The following is an 11,958-nucleotide window of genomic DNA, read 5'->3' as shown; positions in this document are numbered from 1 at the left end:
TAACTCAGCAGTGTTTTATGTTTTATTGGCTTTGTAACAATCTGAGAAAAACATTTTTCATTTTTAAATAACCCTTACTTTTATTTAGCAAAGACCCTTTTCCCAAAAAGGGGAGGTGTGAATGTGTTGGAGTCTCCTTGTTGTTCTCTTTGGCTCTTTTGTCACAGTGTCACAGTGATGATGCTGACAGTGCTGTGGTAATGACCTTTCACCATTGCCATGCCAACTTTCCCAGGTCCCTCTGGCCAGCAGTGTCCCTGTCACCTATAATCAGCACCACAGTCTGGCCACCGAGCTGACTTGCGAGTACGACCAGTGGAGACACAGAAACAAGCCTAGAGACTCGTGCAATTTGTCCCTGAATAGAGGTGAGCGGGCCGTGAGCACCACTTCATTCAGTGGATTAATGCTGGCTAATGGAAATTAGGCATGTAATAATATTCACACTATTACACGATTAAATGTGGCATTGGCTCCCCCTTTTTTTGGTCAATTAAGATGACAGCCATTTCAGCTGGACCAAACAGGCCGGGAATAAACAAGAGACCAAGACATTACAAAGGATGGGAACGGATGATCTGTTGGTAATTACATTAATAACTGTATGAGGGCTCATTCTGATTAGCCTGTGTACATGAAGGTTTGATACCGTCCAGTACTGTTGTGGTTTAAGTGAAAGGAACAACAAAGGCCTGTAAGCGTACCAGACGTCACTGGAATATATAAATCAGAGTGTTGCAATGTAGCGTTGGCAATCTCACATAGTGACAATAAGACAAACCACAGTCGGCCTGAGTGTCTGTGATAGTGAGGGTGATGGGGAGAGGACTAGGTCAGTCACTTACTAACCCAGTCACTGTTACTGTGGGGAGCTTTCTGGCTCAGCCATAACCGGCACTGCTTGTGAACTCTATGAGGCCCAGCTTTGAGGACGATTGACTTCTAACTCTCACGCTCGCTTTCATGGAGAGCCCAGTCCAGGTTCACTCTGGTGGAAGATGATGGAGGTATTGAGCCATGTATATGTCTGCCTGATATCTTAAGAGAAGATGACACACATCAAAAACTGTGTGTGTGTGTGTGATGTCTGACTGAGGCTGACAGTTAAACCCATGTCCTCAGGGGGGGTGGCTTGTTGATGACGATTGCTGACATGTAAACACAGCAGCCAAAAACAAACACATTGGTTCAGTGTTGCAGAAATGCACAACATGCATCTGTGCAGGCAGAGCTAGAAGTGAGCAGGGCTGAGTTCAAGCAAGGATAGAGTAATGTGATTGATGTTTGAGTAATTAGATTGCAACCTTGCATGATGTGCTTCCTAAAGTTAAAATGTGCATTTGTTTCGTCACTGCTTTGGATGCGCATACAACAGTTGAATATGTGAACATTCGTCTTGTGCTGTGTACTTTACGTTAACAGAAGCAGTGCCTCAGATTCGTAGGCAGAGCTTGAGGGAATTCCTTTAAGCGTTTGTTCGGCTGAAAAATCAGCTGTCCTGGATTTGAGCTGATCAGATTGTATTATTTAAAGCTTCAGCTAGTGACCAGTGACAGCAGCAGGAGGAATTCACTTCAGTTTTGTGATGATAGATTTCTTTTGCCTCACATTGGGCAGAATCACAAGCCCAAACTCTGGCAGCCAATCCACGTGGGTGTGATTTACTCATTTTTCAGATTTTTGTGACATGAGGCACAAATACATTCCTGGCAGCTGAACTTAAATAGTGGCTAGAGCAGGAGGAATACATTATATTGCATTTGGCAAATTAAGTGTAAGCTTGTTGAGTAGGGTTGACTTTGAATATTGATCAGACGCATCATTTACACTTAAGTGAGTTTATATCATAGTGTTTCACTGTACATTAGCTGCTTTTTCAGTCCAGTCCTTGGACCTGAACATTTTTAGATGAGTATTTTTTGTTTGCTAAGCTGCTTAACACATACATAGTATTCTTTAGATCAGGGGTGGCCAACTCCAGGCCTCGAGAACCGGTGTCCTGCAGGTTCTAGATGTGTCCTTGATCCAACACAGCTCATTTAAATGGCTAAATTACCTCCTCAACATTTCTTGAAGTTCTCCAGAGGCCTGGTAATGAACTAATCATTTGATTCAGGTGTGTTGACCCAGGGTGATGTCTAAAACCTACAGGATATTGGCTCTCAAGGCTTGGAGTGGGCCACCCCTGCTTTAGCTGAATATACAAGAATGCCGAAGGTAACACAGTTTGACAGGCATTAGATAGAATTTCTGCACCAGCAAAGTGATTACTAAAGAGCTATTAGCTGAAAAATTGGCATATCTCAGTATGGTGTCCAATGAGGACAATAGGACTAAAAACTGCAGCAAATGACAGTATCTGAAAGTCATGTCCTTAAGAAATATGGAAGCAATCGACCTGACACAGGACCTGAGAGATGCATCTGATCCTTCAATTGATCCATCTACTGTTCGCTGAGGCCTTGTCCATTGTCTCAGTGCAAGGGTGGCTGTCAAGAAGCCATTCTTCAGGGAGGGAAATGGCGTGACAAGGATGCCAAGTTCTACAAGAACTGGACTGAAAATCAGTGGCAGCAGGTATTATGGAGTGATGAAATTTGTATTCATATATTTGTTAATACATATGGAGGACGTCAGGAGAGAGGTACAACAGTGATCATTGGAGAACTATTCCTGGAGAGTACTTAAAGAAATGACAAAAAAGCTGTCTGAAAGAGTCCAACCTGTGCTGAAGAATAAAGATGGTCATACCAAATACTGACTTTCAAGCTACAAGAGTTGAACACTTGTATATTGCTTTTCTATTGGTTTTGCACATGTTTAAGAAATTACTATGGCGATGTCCCAATTTCTAAACAAAATATGAAGAAATCAGGGGTGACTCAAAAATCTTGAATGAATTACAAAACACTTCACAAACAGCTCAAAACAGCTCTTTAGTGTGGTAACTGAAAAAAAAATCATTAGATGGCGTGTTGGTAAAATCTAGATAAGTGCGCCCCAGGAGTAAAATGATTGGAATTATCCTTTAAGGCATATTTCTGTCTGAGATAAATGGATCTTTGAAGAACACATCAAGTGGAGTAAAACCTACAGCATATGGCAAAAGCCGAGCAGCCTGGGAAAAATATAAGAGAACGATGGATCTGAGTAAACATGGAAACAATCTGTTATTCCTGCTCGTATGATGCACTGTGTGCATCCTCTCTTTTCTGCATAAACATTGTGTAATTGGGAAGATGGTCTGATAATGGCTGAGTAGCAGGGACACGTCTCAGGTTATTGAGAGATTTCCATTTTGTTAGTGTGTTTATTTTGTATAGTCTGTGCATGTGCTGTGTGTGTGTGCGAGTGAGTCATTGGTTGCTTGGCAGCACTGGTGCTGGGTTCATTACCCTCCTAACGACAGACTGATAGAGGTGCCTTAAGAGGCTGTCCTTTCTCTCGCTCTCCTTCTGTTTCTCTTCTCCCTGCTTTCATCTTCGAGACACATCTCCTGCTGATTGCCATCTCTGTGACTTCGCAATACCAATATTGAGAGAGAAAGAGGAGCGAGACGCTGCTGGCCACCTATGCTTGATTCAGCCTCACCTTATTTTTCATTCCTGCTCTGGCCGCCTGTTTATGCTCAGAAAATTCATGTTTCCACAGGGAAGCCGCGCGTTCTCCATCAAACCTGAAACTAGTCTCATCCTAAACACTGCGCGCAAACACATTTAAATAGCGTTGCACTAACAAAGCAATACACATTCCTATCCGCATTCGGTGTGTGCACTTTAATGCGTGCCACATTGCACGTGCATGCACACAAAAAGTGTGTCAATACCCGTGTCAAAATCCAGTTCAGACCAAGAGCTCTGTCTGTTTTGTGTCTTCTGTCATTTTACATGAAAAGAAGTGGTACGGGAACAAAAGGGCCTGGCAAGCCACCCCGCGCTGCTACTCACAGATAACATTCACTTATTAATTTGTTCCCATTATAAAAACAGCCAGATTGTACATTTAAAGCCCATGGCAGCCCATGTCAGATGCTTCTATTCATTTTACAGAGAAATGAGGGGGCTGAAATGCCCACCGCTTGGAGAATTTACCAGAGAATTAACCGTGATGGTGGTGGAGAAAGGCAAAATGAGGAAAAGAAACAGGCATTTCTTCAGTGTGCACTCAGAGCTTTTTATTTCTAATTAACCATCTGCCCATATTTCTCAGACTACAGTCCAGAATTGTTTATAACAGGAATAAAGACAACGATTAAGAGAAGGCAGTTACCATTTGCTACTTCATGCCTTCAGCATTTTTTCCTTCTATTCTATACGATCTTTTGTTTAACTCCGGTGTGGTTGGCACCAGGAATGGAAACGTCCGCCATGAACAAAATAAGCACATCTTTTAAACATATTTGGCAAAAGTCCTAACCATCTAAACCGAGCTGGATCGATTTAATGTCCGAAGCTGAGACTACTCAACAACATCAAACTCGTGTGTGAATGTTGTGTCCAAGTGTTAGCGCTCGAGTGCCTGTGCTGTGACTTGTGTGCTCCTTGGAAATAATCTGCTCTGCCCTCCCCAGCATTGCTAGTTATGCCTTTGGCATAATATTTCTGGAGCTACTTGTAATGATGTTTCATTGGAGGCCTTCTGGCTCTGCTCCATTTGTTTCAGCCCATTTTGCTCTCACATGAACACACACTCACGCACACAAACAGAATGCATTGTCTTTGTAACCATTCACACACACTCATATGTGTGATATCCTTTCTTCCCCTCCCTCGCTCTTGCTATCTGCCTTTTCTCATTCCATTAGTAAGGGATTTTCAAGGCCCTGGCAGCGAAAGCCCATTTTCTCCATTTTCCCCCGGTGGCCTCATCATCAGAATTCAGCCGTACAGCCTCAAGCTAATGTTTTTAATTCAATCCCAGCAATCCATATCCAAGCACCCATTCCTTTTCCTTCCTACTCTTTTCCAGTGGGGAGGAGGGAGGCTTGAGAAAGGGCATGTACATGTTTTTATGTATCCGTGTGCACGTGTGTGCGTGCACGCGCATAAATGGGACCCCTCTTTGACCTCAGGGCTCACATCTGGCAACCCTCGATAAGAACAGTCAAGTGCACACACATGCCCCAAAGAAATGAATCAAATGTGCGTGTACGCGCACTCGCAGACAGACTTTTTCTCTTTTCTGCAAATGCACAAAACGAAAAATGTTTGCGAGAAAAATAAAAAATACAGAAAATCAGCAAAACAGAAAGATCCATGACCCGTGGCGAAGAGCGCTGGACAACCGAGGCAAAAACGAAGTATTTACATCAGCTTGCTTTCTCTCCCTTTGTGCTAGAGGCGAGTCAATGTGCCAACTATTTGTACATAACAGAACACAAATGGCTGTAGCCTTCACTTTATGCCTGCTGAAGTAGGGAACTGTCTGGCGGAGGTAGCCGGCGAGAAGAGGGGTGAGGGAAGGCAAGGTAATAGGGTGCATAAACAAGGAAAAAGTGCGCGAGCATGTGTGCATGCAGGGGATTGAATCATGCTCCGGTGCCTATGGAACCCAATCGTGTGTGGAGTGTGTTGTTTATGAATTAATAAAGGCAACGTTTCAAGCAAAGCAGAGATGATGGTGGTAGAAAGAGAGAGAGGATACCGGAGAAGCAAGATGGGATGAGAGGAATAAAAAGAGAATGTTAACAAAAATGAGATGAGGGGAGGACAAACAGAGGAAAGGGCGAACAAGAGACACTGTTGTGTTTTCGCCAGCAAATAAATTGGCAAGCTAGCAGTCAAAGAGAAACCTAGCCTACACAGCACCTGTACCACACACGCGCGCACAAGCACACACATGCACATATATATACACTACATATACGCACCCTGTCGGTCCAGATGACTATCATTACCCAGGTAAATACATCTGGCCTTGGGTGGTGGGCGCACTCTCATCGTTTCTCTCTCTGGTGATGTGATTTTTCTCCCTAACCTTTTTCATGCTCCACCTCCTGCCCATTACTTTGCTCCCCCACCCCGTATGAGGCGCACACTTTGCAGGAATACATGGCAGAGCGAGATGGAGAGAAAGATGGAGGTGCAGAGATTCACCTGCCTCATCAAGTAACCAATTATTTAGACATGATTGCGTTTGCATTGTGCTGTACCAAAAGGCACTTAGAAAGGTCAGTGCTTCTGGATGTGTTTCTGTTTTATGGTCTTTAATACACAGACACACACGCACACATCCATACCACACATACTACATGCATATCCACTAAGATGACCTACACTTCCCCTCCGCCTGTCCTCCTGTCCCCTCAGTTGTCTTTTTGTTTATTTAAACTGTGGATTTTTTCTCTCTCGTCTTTCTTCTTTGACAGCCGCTCTCTCACTCAAGCTCTCTCCCAGGGGTCTGTTTCACAGATGAGTCCCCTAGTTACAGCATCACTCATTGATTTAAGAACTGCCAAGGGCATTGATCTGAAACATGCTCCAAGGTGCAGAAAAAGTCATTTCTGCTTGCTAGACTGCTAATGACATGATGAAATGCGCCCTGCCGTCCCAGCACATACACAGAGACACCCCATGAATCACTTGCTAACGTGCTTACTAAATGTTTACAGACTGAATGAGTTTTGTCACACTTAATAAACAACAGGGATTTTCCTTATATCCTTATTTCTGTAGTTACTGACTGAACATGCAGTGTGTAACGTGTTTACATGTTAAATTTAAAGAGACAGTTTAAATAAAATCACAAGCTTGTAATGACCCAAATACAGTAAGCACTCACAGGGTTGTAGTTTGACAGTATATACAGTGGGGCAAAAAAGTATTTAGTCAGCCACCGATTGTGCAAGTTCCCCCACTTAAAATGATGACAGAGGTCAGTAATTTGCACCAGAGGTACACTTCAACTGTGAGAGACAGAATGTGAAAAAAAAATCCATGAATCCACATGGTAGGATTTGTAAAGAATTTATTCGTAAATCAGGGTGGAAAATAAGTATTTGGTCACCTCAAACAAGGAAAATCTCTGGCTCTCACAGACCTGTAACGTCTTCTGTAAGAAGCTTTTCTGTCCCCCACTCGTTACCTGTATGAATGGCACCTGTTTGAACTCATCATCTGTATAAAAGACACCCGTCCACAGCCTCAAACAGTCAGACTCCAAACTCCGCCATGGCCAAGACCAAAGAGCTTTCGAAGGACACCAGGAAAAGTATTGTAGACCTGCACCAGACTGGGAAGAGTGAATCTACAATAGGCAAGCAGCTTGGTGTGAAAAAATCAACTGTGGGAGCAATCATCAGAAAATGGAAGACGTACAAGACCACTGATAATCTCCCTCGATCTGGGGCTCCACGCAAGATCTCATCCCGTGGGGTCAAAATGATCATGAGAACGGTGAGCAAAGATCCCAGAACCACACGGGGGGACCTGGTGAATGACCTGCAGAGAGCTGGGACCAAAGTAACAAAGGTCACCATCAGTAACACACTACAACGGCAGGGAATCAAATCCCGCAGTGCCAGACGTGTTCCGCTGCTGAAGCCAGTGCATGTCCAGGCCCGTCTGAAGTTTGCCAGAGAGCACATGGATGATACAGCAGAGGATTGGGAGAATGTCATGTGGTCAGATGAAACCGAAGTAGAACTTTTTGGTATAAACTCAACTCGTCGTGTTTGGAGGACAAAGAAGACTGAGTTGCATCCAAAGAACACCATACCTACTGTGAAGCATGGGGGTGGAAACATCATGCTATGGGGCTGTTTTTCTGCCAAGGGGACAGGACGACTGATCCGTGTTAAGGACAGAATGAATGGGGCCATGTATCGTGAGATTTTGAGCCAAAACCTCCTTCCATCAGTGAGAACTTTGAAGATGAAACGAGGCTGGGTCTTCCAACATGACAATGATCCAAAACACACCACCCGGGCAAGAAAGGAGTGGCTCCGTAAGAAGCATTTGAAAGTCCTGGAGTGGCCTAGCCAGTCTCCAGACCTCAACCCCATAGACAATCTGTGGCGGGAGTTGAAAGTCCGTGTTGCTCGGCGACAGCCCCAAAACATCACTGCTCTCGAGAAGATCTGCATGGAGGAATGGGCCAAAATACCAGCTACTGTGTGTGCAAACCTGGTAAAGACCTATAGTAAACGTTTGACCTCTGTTATTGCCAACAAAGGTTGTGTTACAAAGTATTGAGTTGTATTTTTGTTATTGACCAAATACTTATTTACGAATAAATTCTTTACAAATCCTACCATGTGGATTCATGGATTTTTTTTTCACATTCTGTCTCTCACAGTTGAAGTGTACCTCTGGTGCAAATTACTGACCTCTGTCATCATTTTAGGTGGGGGAACTTGCACAATCGGTGGCTGACTAAATACTTTTTTGCCCCACTGTAGTTTGAAATTATTTCATTGTGCCATTTTTATCAAATTGATTAGTTTTAATTATGTGTGTTGGGAAAACATCTTGAGCCACCTTCAATTTCTTTATATTTTGCTTGAGAAATGTTGCAGCTATTTACTGAAATACAAACATACATGAAAATACAGTACATAAGGAAAAAATACCAATCCAGTGCTTTCCACATAGTTTTCCATGGTGGATCAAAATCTGACTGTACTTTTTTGTGTTAATATTTTCATCATTTGCAACACCATCTGCATTTTATAAATGGCTGTAGACACTTGCTACAGTAATTTCAACCAATAATGCAAAACGTTTGGATTCCTTACTCCATCAGGCCTGTTTTCACTGATTCTTTCAGTGACAGTTCTTGTGTAATTTGGGCAACTTCGGCCTTTTCTTAATTTTTGCCTCCCTGAAGAATCCACTGACACCATTTCTGATGAGGCTTCAGTGAACAGTAGATGGATCAACTGAAGGGGCCAGATCACAGGTCCTGTGTCAGGTCTGTGCTGGATTTTTTTCACCATATTTCTTAATATGGAGATCCAGGCTCGGCTGGAGGAGGAGAGGGCCAGACTGGAGCTTGAGCGGTAACAATGGATTTCTAACTCTTATTATGGCCCTTTATTATTTTATTTGTGATGGAGATCTGATGTATCCATGAGAAGTATTAACATTTTCAGTTGCTTCTTCCCTTTTCCCCTCCTTCAGGTTGCTGCAGGCTGAAGATGAAAAGAGGAAACATTTCCAGCTCCTCCAGGAGCAGCAACGTACAGTGGGGCAAAAAAGTATGCCTCATCATAAGAGGCATAACTGATCTCACCGTAGTCCCATGAAGACTCAAGATGAGTGTTTTCATGACTGCCATCTTGGTGTTTTGAAATCAGGCATGATGAATGAAGGGAAGAACTGTCTGTTAAGGTTCTTGAAGAGCGTTTCACCTCTCATTCAAGAAGCTTCTTCAGTTCTCTGAAGAAATTGTGAACTGAAGAAGCTTCTCAGATGAGAGGTGAAACATCTTCAAGAAACTTAAAGAAGTCCAGATGCTTTTCTTTCCAAGCTCCTTAGACTGTAGTTAAACTTCACACACTGGACTTGTCAGTCACACATCCTTCGCCAGTAGGCATTCCCAGAATGATCTTTCCCCCTCTGACGCTTAGAATGACCAAATATGTGCAAAATGGACAATTCAACATGCCACCATGTCGGTCTTTTATTAAATATGACATGGAACAAATGACTGAGCCATTAAATTTGTCACAAAGGTGTTCACCTAATTCCAGGCAAATGGAATAGACTTCTATGGGACCATAAGTCTTTTTGCACTTTGACATTTGTTTTACTTTTCAGATCTGTAACCTATAACTTTTATACTGTATGTGCTTTGATCATAGGAGTCTACAGGGACTTACTTACTTTTAGCACGTTTAGCAGTTGATGTTGGCTTCTTTTTCAGTACTGGAGCTTCCTGTTCATTGAAGACTTTTCTAAAAGGAAATGCTTAATGCAAAATGGCGTTTTAAGGGCTTGGATTAATGTCAATTTCAGCAAATATTCTTTCTTATGTTAAAAGAACATGGATCTCTGTCAGTGATAACTTCTGACTTTATAACTCAAATTTTAAGAGAGAGCTTCACTGCTAAGCTCTCATCTGTGTGGGTGTCACGGTTCGCTTGAGGACTCACAAGCAGGACTCAGAGGCACAGTCTGTATTTATTACAGTTCCACCAGGTGTATATACAAACAGTGCAGGGGATAGTGCTATATACAAAGCGGTGACAGGGAAAAGGCTCTGGGGAAATCCAGGTAGGGAAAAGCCACTTGCTCCTCTTCTGACTCTCTCTCCAAACACTCACACAAAAAGGGAATCCGCTCGGGGAATGCAGAGTCGGGTCCAGGGGATCTATGTACAGAAGGAAACACACGTTAGAGGTTTCGCACAGGGAAGCAAAAGAGAACTTGCTCAGAGCCGGGCTGCACTGGCACGAGTCACACACAACGGTCCAGCGATGAGTAGAAGCCACTCCCTGGCTTAAATGCTGGCTGCACTGATGAGGCCCAGGTGTTTCCTCTTCAGAGGGGCGTGGGCCGAGGGCGTGAACCCACCATGAGTTCCGCCCTGGCGAGAGAGCGAGAGACAGAGAGCAAGAGAGAGAGAGAGAACACTACTAGTCAGCGGCCTGCTGATCCCCTGGCCGTGACAGTGGGGTTCAAATCCCTTATTCAGATTAAGATTTTATGTGACATTACATTGGCAAAAATTAAATTTACTTGAATAATGTGAGTATTGGAGTAAGTACTTGAGTAATTTTTGAATAACTTTAATTTTGTAATGTGCATATTTTATGAATAATGATGTTTCAATACTTTAATCTACTGAATAAGTAAGAATTAGACTTAATAATCTTTTTACTTCAAAAAGGGAAATTGTGTACAATCTTTTATTCTCCAAAATGCACATAATAAAAATGTTTTGGGGAATGTATATGCTTTTTAAGAACCAATTGCTTCTTACCTGATGCATGCTATAACTTGCAGCAAAACTGAACTAAAATTTGTTAACAAGCTTACCAAATAAGAAATGTTTTGTGAATTTTCTTTGCAGAGCGACTATCAAAGCCCACATGCCCTAAAAAGGAGGGCGCGCTGGCCAGTAATGAGTTCATCACTAAGTTTAAGATAAGAGTTGATCAGAATAGAGGCGATGATGAAAGTCTGGAGCATCAGTTGGAGGCTGCCAACCTGTCTGATGAATCGTTCGAGGCCCAGACAGAAGTCAACGGACAAACATGATCACAGACATTTTAAAAACACGAGTTGAGAGTTAAGGGGGAAAAATATTGTAATAAGTATATATTTGAATTGCACACTAAGATATAAAGTGATGGCAGCGAGCACAGTGTTGCAGGATTGAATTAAAAACACATCTGACTAAGACCAACTGAAATTTAGAGTTGTGTATAATAAAGTTTATTCTTGATTAATAAAACAAATCTGTAATATTTTTCTTTCGCTTTTGTCCATTTGAATCTCGCTACAGCTTAAATAAAAGAAAAGAATATGTTTTGAATAAATTAAACTCTATTCTCTTTTTTTTCTTTCTTTTTTTCTTGGTGGGTTTTATTTTGCAATCAAACGCAACATTACACAATTATATAGTATAGTAAGAAATATCCTTTAACTTAATTTAGTATTTGTTTTTTCATTTTTGTTTTTATTGTTTCCCCTTCAGTTTTGTGCTTAAAACATGTTCTAATCTGACATATTATCCAGTAAATTATTTTTGCAATAACTTAACAGGCCATTGTGGGAGCCAACATTCACTTATCAAAGACATATTTGTATATTCTGTGGGCTGCTTTATGGTTGTGTCATTTAGAAACATAAGCCACAACAGACTTCCACCGGAGAGTACTTAAAAATGTATTTTTATGTAAAGATATTTTAATTAACTACTATATTAAGAGAGAACCTATTGTTACATGGATTAATTGTACAAACTGTAGAGAAATAAGTTTAAGCGTGCAACTTTTTATTCATTTTTAACTGT

Source organism: Aulonocara sp. 'chitande type north' Nkhata Bay, linkage group LG1, assembly GCF_057382095.1.
Source record: "Aulonocara sp. 'chitande type north' Nkhata Bay isolate Kocher_YH1m ecotype deep benthic linkage group LG1, A_spYH_male_GT1.1, whole genome shotgun sequence".
NCBI lineage: Eukaryota > Metazoa > Chordata > Actinopteri > Cichliformes > Cichlidae > Aulonocara > Aulonocara sp. 'chitande type north' Nkhata Bay.
Note: the sequence above shows the minus strand (reverse complement) of the source record.